General features: G+C 53.7%; 1 protein-coding gene across 1 annotated transcript in view; it reads right to left on the bottom strand.

Annotated features, from left to right (window-relative positions):
• The window catches only part of LOC144737186 (MAM and LDL-receptor class A domain-containing protein 1-like), a 328,015-nt gene that overhangs the window by 45,379 nt on the left and 269,710 nt on the right, over positions 1-12,926 (bottom strand). The window lies entirely within an intron of this gene.

Raw genomic sequence — 12,926 nt, forward strand, 5'->3', positions numbered from 1 at the left:
AATGGATGTTACGTCACGCTCCCCCCAGTCGCACCCCCCCCCCACCCCTACGTAAGATGGCCGCCGTCACCACTTTCCTCGATGCGGGGCTGTCAGAAGTCGCCCAGCGGGGACTTTAACTAAACACTAACAAACATTAACAAACAATAACAAGCACTAAAAACATTAAAACAACATTATAAACACTAACAAACATTACAAATACTAACAAACACTAACACACGTAAACATTAACAAACACTAAAAAAATATTAACAAACATTATAAACACTAACAACAATTTTAAACATTTACAAACACTAACAAACACTAACAAAAAATACAAACATTAACAAACATTAGAAAACACCTCATATCGATCCGGTTTATACAACATTGCGTTTGCTTCATCGATCTGTCTCGGTTCACGTTGACCCGATAAAGGATTTATTCTAATTTATCGATAGTGATGCCAACGTGAATAATCTACGCAATCAGATCATCGTTGATTGGAACAGGGCCCGGTTCAATGCGTGCATCGTTCCTGATAGTAATCGATAAATTGATACCCCCCACCTCCCGTGTGATCAAGTCCCATTAGCGCTTATCTCGAATCTCAATCAGAATATTGATCTATAAAGCTCATTTTCGCGAGACTTTAGTAGTCGACGAGTCAGAAAGTAACAACAGCAACACAATACAAACACACAGCACGGTAGGCCGTGCCAAAGTTTAGGAAAGGTTAAGCATATCACTCAGATCTAGATGTGAAGTTTTCGTGACTCAGTATGGATCCATACTCTTTGGTTCTTTCGGTAAAGTCACGTGGGTAGAAAATACATTAAATCACGACGTTTCGGGCGCAACACAAGCGTCCGTCATCAGGTGGGACAACCACAGCAAGAAACAATTGCTGAAGTGGGCAAAAGGGGCTGCTGCAACAAGAGGCTATTTAGGTTTGGCATTTTGTTATTTCCAACTCCGGGTTCAATTGAACCTCAATAGGTAGATCTTGCTCCCTCCCATAAATAAGGAAGAATGGCGAGAAGCCGCTGGAAGCGTGAGGAGCTAATCAGTCAGACTGGTCCTCATTGACCTGGTGGCACAGCATAGATGTCAGCGTCCTGTGGAGACGTTCCACCATGCCGTCAGTCTGTGGGTGACAGGGCGAGATGCTGGTTGTAATTACTGACGTTCCACCATGCCGTCAGTCTGTGGGTGACAGGGCGAGATGCTGGTTGTAATTACTGACGTTCCACCATGCCGTCAGTCTGTGGGTGACAGGGCGAGATGCGAACCTTTTTGGTGCCCAACAAGCCGCATACCGCTTTGAGCAATTTTGAAGAAACATTTTAGCCCTGGTCCGTGAGAAGATTTTCCAGGGCTCCCTTATTCAAAACGTAACCGTGGAGGAACGCATCAGTAATCATCGCCGCCGATTGGTCTGGCACCGGCCAGACCATCGGCCACCGAGAAAGGTACTCGACACCCACCGATACAAGTTGATTTCCTGGTGGGGTGGTGGGAAATGCCCCGAGCATGTCTAGTGCAACGAGCTCATTCACACGGGTCACGCTGGTCGATTTGAGAGGGGGACGTGCCATTTTGAGCGGAGGTTTCAACGAGCGCATTCCGTGCATCCGTTCAAAATATTCTGGACATCGCCTGCCATGCCGGGCCATAAAAAGTTTAGGCGGAGAGTAGTCAAGGTCTTTTGGACATCAAGATGCGTCGCTCATTCATGCGTTGCCCATATCAATTTGACCCGCAAGACAGTGGGAACAACGACCTTGTATTTCTGCAATTCCCTGTCCAATCTCATTAATAGACCCCTTCTAAGGATCACTGTGGACAAAGCTTGTCGGCCCCCGCCATCCTCGGAGTCCTTAACACGGCGTCTTATTCTAATTCAGGAGGCATCTTCAAAACCTGGAGTCGCCCCCATTCAGCATTGGTTAGGCCGAGTGTGTGATCCCGCATGTCAGTGTCTGCTGCAGCTACAACCAAGCGAGGTGTTGCTGTTTCAGCGGATTTGCATCGTCCCGCACCCCAAATGCACGAACACCGATCACTGGGTGGCAGTCGTGACAGGGTGTCGGCGTTTACATGGCGAACACCTTTCCTGTAGGAAACTACAAACGAGTAGTCGTGAAGGACTTCGAGCCACCGGGAGAGCTGGCCGGGCGGTTGTTCGACTCGCAGCACATCATGGAGAGCTGCGTCATCCGAGCGGACCTCAAACCGCATCTCGGCCTCCCCCCGCCTGCGCGTGGCGAACTTCTGGCTGTCACCTGATGAAGCTGGTTGTAATTACTGGCGAAACGTCGTACTCAGATTGTAAATGTTGTGGCTTGGCTCTCCAACACACAACCGGTTAGTGCTGTACTAGTACACTACACTATACACTACACTATACACTACACTACACACTACACTACTATACACTACACTATACAATAGTGCTGTACTAGTGTAGTGACATAGAATGGTCACTACTGTGTTGGCCTGTACGAGAGCTGGGGGCCCCAAGGGGGTGCCTGGGGGGTCACATGCTGGAGGGATCCGGACCTTCCCAGAGGTGGGGGAAGTGAGGCGTGTCCTGGGAAGGGATGCATGGCCTGAAGAGAGCCAGCCACGCCGGGGCGGAGCCAGCCACGCCAAACGAGATATAAGCGTGGTGTGAACGCAGAGCGAGGCTGTTGTACTGTACTCCAAAGTGAAGACATCATCGGTCGTCAAGTCCCGAGTCGTCGTCCTGGGCCAGGCAGGACGTTGCCTGCCTGGTCCAGTCTGTGTCGTGTTCCAGAGTGTTAGTGAGTTGAGGAAGGTGGTCACCACCTTATGTACCGTGTTATGTTACGTACCGTTTAATAAATAGTGTTGCCTCCAAGCTGCGTGTGTGTGCACCTAATTCGAACCTACTACATTTGGTGTAGAAGTGGTCATCGAACTTTCGCTGATTAATTTGAAGAAGCTGTACCCTTCGCTGCCATGGTGTAAAAGCTGGCAGCGAAGTGCAAGACCCAACCGGAGGTGCGGATGGACGGTGTGGGTTGCACCTGGCCTCTCCCTGCGACGACCCCGGAGTCCGGGGCCCCGGTGATGTGCCCCGGGGGATGGGCGACTGCAGCCTGCATGGGAGGAGGCTGCGGGCCCGGGCTGGTCGCCATCGACGGCGAGTTGGAGCGACGTCGCTCGTCAACTCGACCCGCTGCTGGTGGCAAGGGAGTGGCCGGGTGTTGGTGAGTGATGGCGAAATTGCAAGATGACGCAGCTGTGGCGTTCGCGCCATTTCGGCGGTGCCGGCGTTCCTGCATTTCACTGCGGCGGCGTTCCCGCCAGTTTCACAGCGCCGGCGTTCCCGCCATTTGCACCATGCCGGCGTTTCCCGCCACTTCAACGTGCCGGCATTTCCCGCCACTTCAACGTGCCGGCGTTCCCGCCATTTTTTTACGTGCCAGCGTTCCCGCGGCGGCGGCGTTCCCGCCATTTCAACGTGTTGGCGTTCCCGCACTTCCCACAGCGGCGTTCCCGCCATTTTCACCGCGGCAGTGTTTTCGCGGTGGCGGCGTTCCCGCCTTTTGCGCCTTGGGTGCTGCGCCGGCCTGGCGGCGCGCCGCTGCAGCCCTGTGATTACGGGCCTCCCTCCCCACATTAAAGTAAGAAGAGCGGGGGAGGGCATCGGTGGTGAGAGCGAGAGGGGCCCGTGATTGAAGAGAGGGTTTCGACGTTGGAGACACTGCTGGGAGGGACTTTTTCAGTTTGACTCTCCGGTTTTGTGTTCCTCGCGGACGGTTTTTCCCTCTGTTCTTTTTGCATTTTGGCTTGTGCGAGTGTTATTTGGTGTTATATTGTTGTTGTGATGTTGTGGCCAGGAAGAGGTTGGCTTAGGGCTTTTGGTTTGCTATTCATAGGGATGTTAGTTGGGTGCTTGGTGTTGTGGTGTGTTGCTGTGTGGCGTTTTTGATGCTTGGCGTAGGGGTTTAGGATTGGTTTGTTGTTGCGGTTGTCTAGGATTGTTGTTGTTTATATGTGGGGACTGGATGGAACATTGCGCCAAATGATTGACTGTACGAACTTCGTATACTGCATATACTGTATTAATCAATTCGGCGATTTTTGACGTTTGTGTCTAGTTTTTTTTTTTGCTCTCAAAATTCGAATGCCCTGAGTCCCATGGTTAATGTTGAAGGGGATTTTGAAATGACAGGTTCGGTTTTTTCAAACTCACTGGTTGGTTCCTGTCCGTTGTTGCACAGATGATGTCTTTTGTGTGGGAATGCTCCTTGTGTTCTACATGGATCGGGGGTGCGTTTCCGTTAATTGCCGTCAAATTGCGTTGCTCTCTCCACTCGGTTGGTACAGCTGCATGCTGCAATGCGAGTCTCGGAGATGATGTGTACGGATACGGGATGTGAGGTGTATTGTTGTGACCATTGAATATTCGGGATCGTCACAAATTGTGCGTACCTGTTCGGCATTGGATCAGTTCTGTGGGGGATCATAATTCAAATTGTATGTGTTGTGATGGTGTTAAATTGCGATGGTGACATGCTGCCAGGGATTTGGAATTGTGCTGCTGGCTGTCACCTGTCTTGGGGCGCAGGTCCTGACCAGGATGGCCCAGTGAGTGTTGCGTGTCTAACATGAACGTTGTGGTCCCGTCATGCTATGGCTGACGGCTTGACCTGACAGCCCGGAGATTAAAACACTCCGTGGTATGTCTAGCCTAGTGGGCTGTGCGCTCCAGGGCTCGGAGAGTGTGGTCCCGTCATGCAATGGCTGACGGCTTGACCTGACAGCCCGGAGATTGAAACACTCCGTGGCATGTCTAGCCTAGTGGGCTGTGCGCTCACATGGCTCGGAGAGTGTGGTCCCGTCATGCTATGGCTGACAGCTTGACCTGACAGCCCGGAGATTGAAACACTCCGTGGTATGTCTAGCCTAGTGGGCTGTGCGCTCACATGGCTCGGAGAGTGTGGTCCCCTCATGCTATGGCTGACGGCTTGACCTGACAGCCCGGAGATTGAAACACTCCGTGGTATGTCTAGCCTAGTGGGCTGTGCGCTCACAGGGCTCGGAGAGTGTGGTCCCGTCATGCAATGGCTGACGGCTTGACCTGACAGCCCGGAGATCGAGACACTCCGTGGCTTGTCTAGCCTAGTGGGCTGTGCGCTCACATGGCTCGGGGAGTGTGGTCCCGTCATGCTATGGCTGACAGCTTGACCTGACGGCTCGGAGGTTGAGACCCTCCGAGGCGCGTTGAAACAGTGGGCTGGAGATTCCTAAGGTTCAGGTGGAGTTGTCCTGTTACGTTGAGACTGTATCCCTCAGTTGTTAGGGTGCATGTTGTGCAGTGAGTGAACGATGGGTCGTCTCAGCTTGGTCGGTACAGCTATATGCTGCGATGCGAGTCTTGGAGAGAGACTGGGTCGTCTCAGCTCGGTCGGTACAGCTATATGCTGCGATGCGAGTCTTGGAGAGAGACTGGGTCGTCTCAGCTCGGTCGGTACAGCTATATGCTGCGATGCGAGTCTTGGAGAGAGACTGGGTTAAAATCCCACCGATATGGCCGACGCGTGCTGCTGGTTGTGACGCCGCGTCGGAAAGGCGGTGGGGTGGTAACATGGAAATTCCCCCCCCGATATGGCCGACGCCTGCTACTGGTTGTGACGCCGCGTCGGAAAGGCGGTGGGGGTGGTAACATGGAAATTCCCCCCCCGATATGGCCGACGCGTGCTACTGGTTGTGACGCCACGTCGGAAAGGCGGGGGGGTGCTAACGGGTGACTGTCATTGCATGCGTGATTCTAACGGGGGGGGGGGGGGGGGGGGGGCTGTGCTGGAGCGTAAGTGGGTTAGCCAGTTTTCATGTATATTTGTTGTTAATTCCCCGTTTTCTATGCGGTTCCCTTTTACCCTCGTCGATTCTGTATATATTACGTGATTGTATTTCTTATCGGTCGCCGGTCATTTATTGATGTTGCTGGTTCGGAGGCACACCTTTTCGATTTTTCACAGTTGTGTTACAGTCGGGGACGGCTGTGTGTTTATACGGGGGGGGTGATGTAGTGACATAGAATGGTCACTACTGTGTCGGCCTGTACGAGGGCTGGGGGCCCCAAGGGGGTGCCTGGGGGGTCACGTGCTGGAGGGATCCGGACCTTCCCAGAGGTGGGGGAAGTGAGGCGTGTCCTGGGAAGGGAGGCGTGGCCTGAAGAGAGCCAGCCACGCCGGGGCGGAGCCAGCCACGCCAAACGAGATATAAGCGTGGTGTGAACGCAGAGCGAGGCTGTTGTACTGTACTCCAAAGTGAAGACATCATCGGTTGTCAAGTCCCGAGTCGTCGTCCTGGGCCTGGCAGGCCGTTGCCTGCCTGGTCCAGTCTGTGTCGTGTTCCAGAGTGTTAGTGAGTTGAGGAAGGTGGTCACCACCTTATGTACCGTGTTATGTTACGTACCGTTTAATAAATAGTGTTGCCTCCAAGCTGCGTGTGTGTGCACCTAATTCGAACCTACTACACTAGTGACGAATTGGCCACGTTCTGTTTACGTGACAACCCTTACTAGTTGGCTGTGTCCGGTGATGGCGGGTTTTAACGACACATTTATATATTTACGCGATATAACCCAAAAAACCTCTTATGGATCAAAGGGGTCCAGGCTGCAAGATAAGGTTAAGAACCACTGACCTACACGATACTACTATATATTACTAGACTCTACACACTTTCCTCTACACTGCTATACACTATACACTACTATACATGACACTACAATACACTACACACTACCCTATACACTACACTACTACACACTACTCTAGACTATACACTACTATACAACAACAACCAACAACCGCCATTTGCCACTAAGTGGCGGTGATGTCACCACGACGCTTGTTCCAGGCTATGTGCACCTTGAGGCCACGTGAAGTGTCAAACGCCCGCTGGCAGGAGGTCACGGGGCAGACCCAGGTGGCACGGGTCGACTGACTGAGATGACTGGCTGATGCACCACCTGTGCCCCCTACTGTGCCAAGTTGCTTTGCTTTAGCCACCTGGCGCTCCACTCATTGTTGTGAGCGTCGCTCCTCCACCCTCCGTTGTTGTTGGAGGGTGACTGCCTTCAACTGCCCAGTAGCGTCCTTCACGAGCCTCCTTCACAGAGGCCGATCTTGACACTGCTGGTACCGGTCATCGGCAAGTCCCACTTAGCTCCACGTCCTCCTGTACCACATCACTCCATCTATTCTCTCGCCCATGCCGCGCCCATTTAGCCCCCTCAATCCGGCCGAACAAAAGATGTTTAGGCATGCGGTGGCTGGACATGCGGGCTACATGACCCAGCCAACACAGCCTTGCCTGCCGGAGGAGCTCACCGATGGAACTTTGCCCATATCTTTCAAGGATTTGTGAGCTCCTCACACAATCCAGCCTGGTTAAACCCAGGATGGATCGTAGGCAGGCCAGCCTAAATGTTTCCAACCGGCGAAGATGCTCCATTGGGGGGGTCCACGTTTTGCACGCGTAGAGAAGGGAGGGAATGACTGTGGCCGAGAAGACCTGAAGCTTCGTGCGGAGTGACAGACCAGGTAGCTTCCACACAGCGTTACGCAACCAATGAAAAGATATTGCCACTCGACTGAGTCGGAGTGAGACCTCTGCTGTTAAACTGGAGCCGGTCATGAGCACACTGCCCCGGTATGGGAAACTCTCCACTCTCTCCACAACTGCCCTATTACCAATTGGGAGTTGTGGGGGTGGAGTGTCCGATGGTACAAAATACCCAGGCAGGTGGCTTAGTTTTGGTGGGGCTGATGGTAAGGCCCCACCTCTTAGTGTCAAGCTCCAGGTTCAGCAGCAGCACCTCCAACTCCTCCTCTGAGTGAGCAGCAATTACCAGATCATCGGTATACATAACGTGGTTGAGCAATAGGGAGCCATCCCTTGACCGTACCCGGGCATCGATCAGCCTCCCAGTAGCCGTGGTGGTGCGACTGTGGTCATCCAGAACCAGAGACCGGAGATCAGCGTGTCACGACGCAATGCCCCGATCCACAAACACGAAGGAGAAATCACAGCGATGATGATCGTGATGATGCTACACCACCGCTCCGCTACTGCTCCTGCTCAGGCGGTTATCTGCGCTTGACCACATGAAAGGGAAAGTGTAAGTCGTCGGCACTGCATCTACATCAGCAGTCGTACTACAAGATAATGCCGCTATGACTACCCCCATCACTACACCAACCCCTATCACCACTCCAACCCCTATCACTACCCCAACCCCTATCACTACCCCTATCACTACACCAACCCCTATCACTACACCAACCCCTATCACCACTCCAACCCCGATCACTACCCCAACCCCTATCACTACCCCCATCACTACACCAACCCCTATCACTACACCTATCACTACACCAACCCTATCACTACACCAACCCTATCACTACCCCAACCCCTATCACTACCCCAACCCCCATCACTACCCCAACCCCTATCACTACCTCAACCCCTATCACTACCCCAACCCCTATCACTACCCCAACCCCTATCACTACCCCAACCCCTATCACTACCCCTATCACTACCCCTATCACTACCCCAACCCCCATCACTACCCCCAACCCCCATCACTACACCAACCCCCATCACTACCCCAACCCCTATCACTACCCCTATCACTACCCCAACCCCTATCACTACCTCAACCCCTATCACTACACCAACCCCCATCACTACCCCAACCCCTATCACTACCCCTATCACTACCCAAACCCCTATCACTACCTCAACCCTTATCACTACCCCAACCCCCATCACTACCGCTATCACTACCTAAACCCCTATCACTACCTCAACCCAATCACTACCCCAACCCCAATCACTACCCCAACCCCTATCACTACCCCAGCCCTATCACTACCCCAACCCCTATCACTACCCCAACCCCTTTCACTACCCCAACCCCTATCACTACCCCAACCCCTATCACTACTCCAACCCCCATCACTACCCCAACCCCTATCACTATCACTACCCCAACCCCCATCACTACCCCAACCCCTATCACTATCACTACCCCAACCCCCATCACTACCCCAACCCCTATCACTACCCCAGCCACTATCACTACCCCTATAACTACCCCAACCCCTATCACTACCCCAAGCCCTATCACTACCCCAACCCCTATCACTACACCAACCCCCATCACTACCCCAACCCCCATCACTACCCCAACCCCTATCACTACCCCAACCCCTATCACTACCCCAACCCCCATCACTACACCAACCCCCATCACTACCCCAACCCCCATCACTACCCCAACCCCTATCACTACCCAGCCCCTATCACTACCCCAACCCCTATCACTGCCCTAACCCCCATCACTACCCCAACCCCTATCACTACCCCAACCCCTATCACTACCCCTATCACTACCCCAACCCCCATCACTACCCCAGCCCCTATCACTACCACAACCCCTATCACTACCCCTATCACTACTCCAACCCCCATCACTACCCCAACCCCTATCACTATCACTACCCCAACCCCTATCACTACCCAGCCCCTATCACTACCCCAGCCGCTATCACTACCCCTATCACTACCCCAACCCCTATCACTACCCCAAGCCCTATCACTACCCCAACCCCTATCACTACCCCAACCCCTATCACTACCCCCCAACCCCTATCACTACCTCAACCCCTATCACCATCCCAACCCCTATCACTACCCCAACTCCTATCACTACCTCAACCCCTATCACTACCTCAACCCCAATCACTACCCCAACCCCTATCACTACCCCCCAACCCCTATCACTACCCCAACCCCCATCACTACCCCAACCCCTATCACTACCTCAACCCCTATCACTACCCCAATCACTATCCCAACCCCTATCACTACCCCAACCCTGATCACTACCCCGACCCTGATCACTACCCCAACCCCTATCACTACCCCAACCCCTATCACTACCCCAACCCCTATCACTACCCCAACCCCTATCACTACCCCAACCCCTATCACTACTCCAACCCCTATCACTACCCCAACCCCTATCACTACCCCAACCCCTATCACTACCCCAACCCCTATCACTACACCAACCCCTATCACTACACCAGCCCCTATCACCACCCCAACCCCTATCACTACCCCAACCCCTACCTCAACCCCAACACCTATCACTACCCCAACCCCTATCACTACCCCAACCCCTATCACTACCCCAACCCCTATCACTACCCCAACCCCTATCACTACCCCCCAACCCCTATCACTAGTCCAACCCCTATCACCACCCCAACCCCTATCACTACCCCAACCCCTACCTCAACCCCAACACCTATCACTACCCCAACCCCTATCACTACCCCAACCCCTATCACTACACCAACCCCTATCACTACCCCAACCCCTATCACTACCCCAACCCCTATCACTACCCCAACCCCTATCACTACCCCAACCCCTATCACTACCCCAACCCTGATCACTACCCTCAACCCCTATCACTACCCCAACCCCTATCACGACACCAACCCCTATCACTACCCCAACCCCTATCACTACTCAAACCCCTATCACTACCCCAACCCTGATCACTACCCCAACCCCTATCACTACCCCAGAACAGACCGTAGTGCAACTTGTATCGACGCAATGGCCAGATCGACAAATACGAAGGAGACGTCACAGCGACGATGATGATGATGATGCTACACCACCACTCTGCTCCTGCTATCTGGACTCCACCACTTGAATTTGAAAGTGTAAGTCGCTGGATCTGCATGTACATCGCCAACTTCAGCACAATACCCCAGGATCAATATCTCCGGATTTGTGGATGATCTCGATTTGTTACCGACACACCTGGGGGACGACGAAATCTCGCTCACGGATTTCCAAACACTCCAAAGACGAGTCCCGGTCAAATCCGGACAGGTGGCAAGGGGCCGTCCATAAATGACGTCACGCACCTAGGGGTGGGGGGATGGGTTGAGAAACGTGACGTCACATCAAAATGCGCAACTTTAAATAAATATGGACAACAAGTTCTACTTAATTAAATAGACTTTTTAATACATATGTAATAAACGACTGGACCACGATGTCTGGCTCAGTGTCCTTTATTCGGTTCGTGCTGTACACCCACACGGCTGTCTTTACTCTGTAGCTTCTCCACGGTGCTGACTCCAATGTCGGCCCGATCCACAACAGCAGCCCTGCTGCTGTTTCTCTCACACAGCCCCCCTTGGCTGTACTCGCTGCAACTCCTCTCTCTCTCCGCAGCTCTGACAGCCTCGTGCTGTCTCCCTCTCTCCCTCCGTAGCTCTGACAGCCTCGTGCTGTCTCTCTCTCTCTCTCCGCAGCTCCACCTGGCAGCCACACCGCTGCCTCTAACACGCAGCCCTTCTGGCTGTCTCCTCTGCAGCTGCACACCACTCCGCAGCTTCCTCTTGTCTTCGGGGTTGGCTCCCGATGGCCGTCGGTGCCCCCCCTCTTCTCACTCGCCCGCGTGGCCTCACTCTTTTCCGCTCACACCCAGACTGACTTCCCCTTCCGGTTTACCCGCTTAAGGACCCGAACCTTCCACCCACGTCACATGATTCCACCCCCCGTGACGTCACATCCGGAAGGTCGCTTACGCCCGCATTACACCACCCTCCCCCGTAGAAAAATCCCAGCCGACCTCGGCTGACCAATAGCAAATCGTAATGCGGCGAACCGAGCTTCCCCCCCTAAAGGACACTAAGCATACAATGTAACAGCAACAACAACAACAACAATGCAATTAACATCAACGAACGTACAAAAAGCATGCAATAAATACAACTGTAAGAAAAAAAATAACAACACAGCAACAATCAACGAAACGTAAGTGATTTGGAACGTGTGCGGGTCGCCGGCCCGTCCCGGACAGTCGGCGGCCCACTCGCAGAACGGGAACGCGATGAAAGTCGAGGAATGACAGGGGGTAATCCCCCTGTCGCAGCTGGAAGTCCACCGACGTCCCGTGTCCCTAAAGAGTTAGTCTTGGGCTTGTCCCGTGACCGTGCCCGCAGCTGGGTCGGAAGGGCTGCAGGGCTCGAAGGTCCCGCAGACCTGGCAGGCGTCCTCCGAGCAGGGCCCCTCGTCCCCCGCAATGTCACGGCCGGCCTGTCTGGAACAGGTACAACAGGCGCTCTAGCAGGATCAATGGACGCAGGCAGGGGAGAGTCAGCAGCAACAGACCCCGGCAAGGCAACATTGGGGGATGACGCATCATGTAAGGGAGCAACATATGGTTTCAAGCGCGACATATGCACAACCCAGCGACGAGACCCAATCTGGACGCGTGCTGACTGTGGGTTGGGAACCGCAATGAGGCGTACGGGACCATGCCAGGGTTTGTGCAATTTCGGCGAGGTCCCCGGACGTACCTGTGGACAATGAAGCCAGGCTAGGTCCCCAACCTTCCAAGGGCACTCCCCCTCGGACCGTCGCGCATATCGCTCGTTCCGGGCCTGGGCTTTGGCCGTAGCCACGCGGGCATTCTCCCGCGCCTCCGTGACTCGGCGAACCGTGTCCTGAATGTATTCAGGAAGTGGTTTACGAGGTCCCTTCACCCCAGTTCCCAATTGCACATCCACCGGCGGCACGTTTTCCCCGACCATACATAAGGTAAAACGGCGAATATCCTGTAGCCGCATGAGGCGTCATCCTGTACGCGAAAGCACCCCGGGGATGTGCAGATCCCAATCTGATTGTTGTTCACTCACGGTATGGCAAAGCATGGCAGACAATGTCCTGTTCAGCCGTTCAACCATACCATCCGTCTGCGGATGGTATGGGGATGTCCGTACTTTCTTAGTCCCAAGGCCCGCGCACACTTCCGCCAATAATTTAGAAAATAAATTCCTGCCCTGGTCCGTGAGGAG

The sequence above is a fragment of the Lampetra planeri genome, chromosome 65 (genome assembly GCF_965212315.1).
Source record: "Lampetra planeri chromosome 65, kcLamPlan1.2.h2, whole genome shotgun sequence".
Taxonomy (NCBI): Eukaryota; Metazoa; Chordata; class Hyperoartia; order Petromyzontiformes; family Petromyzontidae; genus Lampetra; species Lampetra planeri.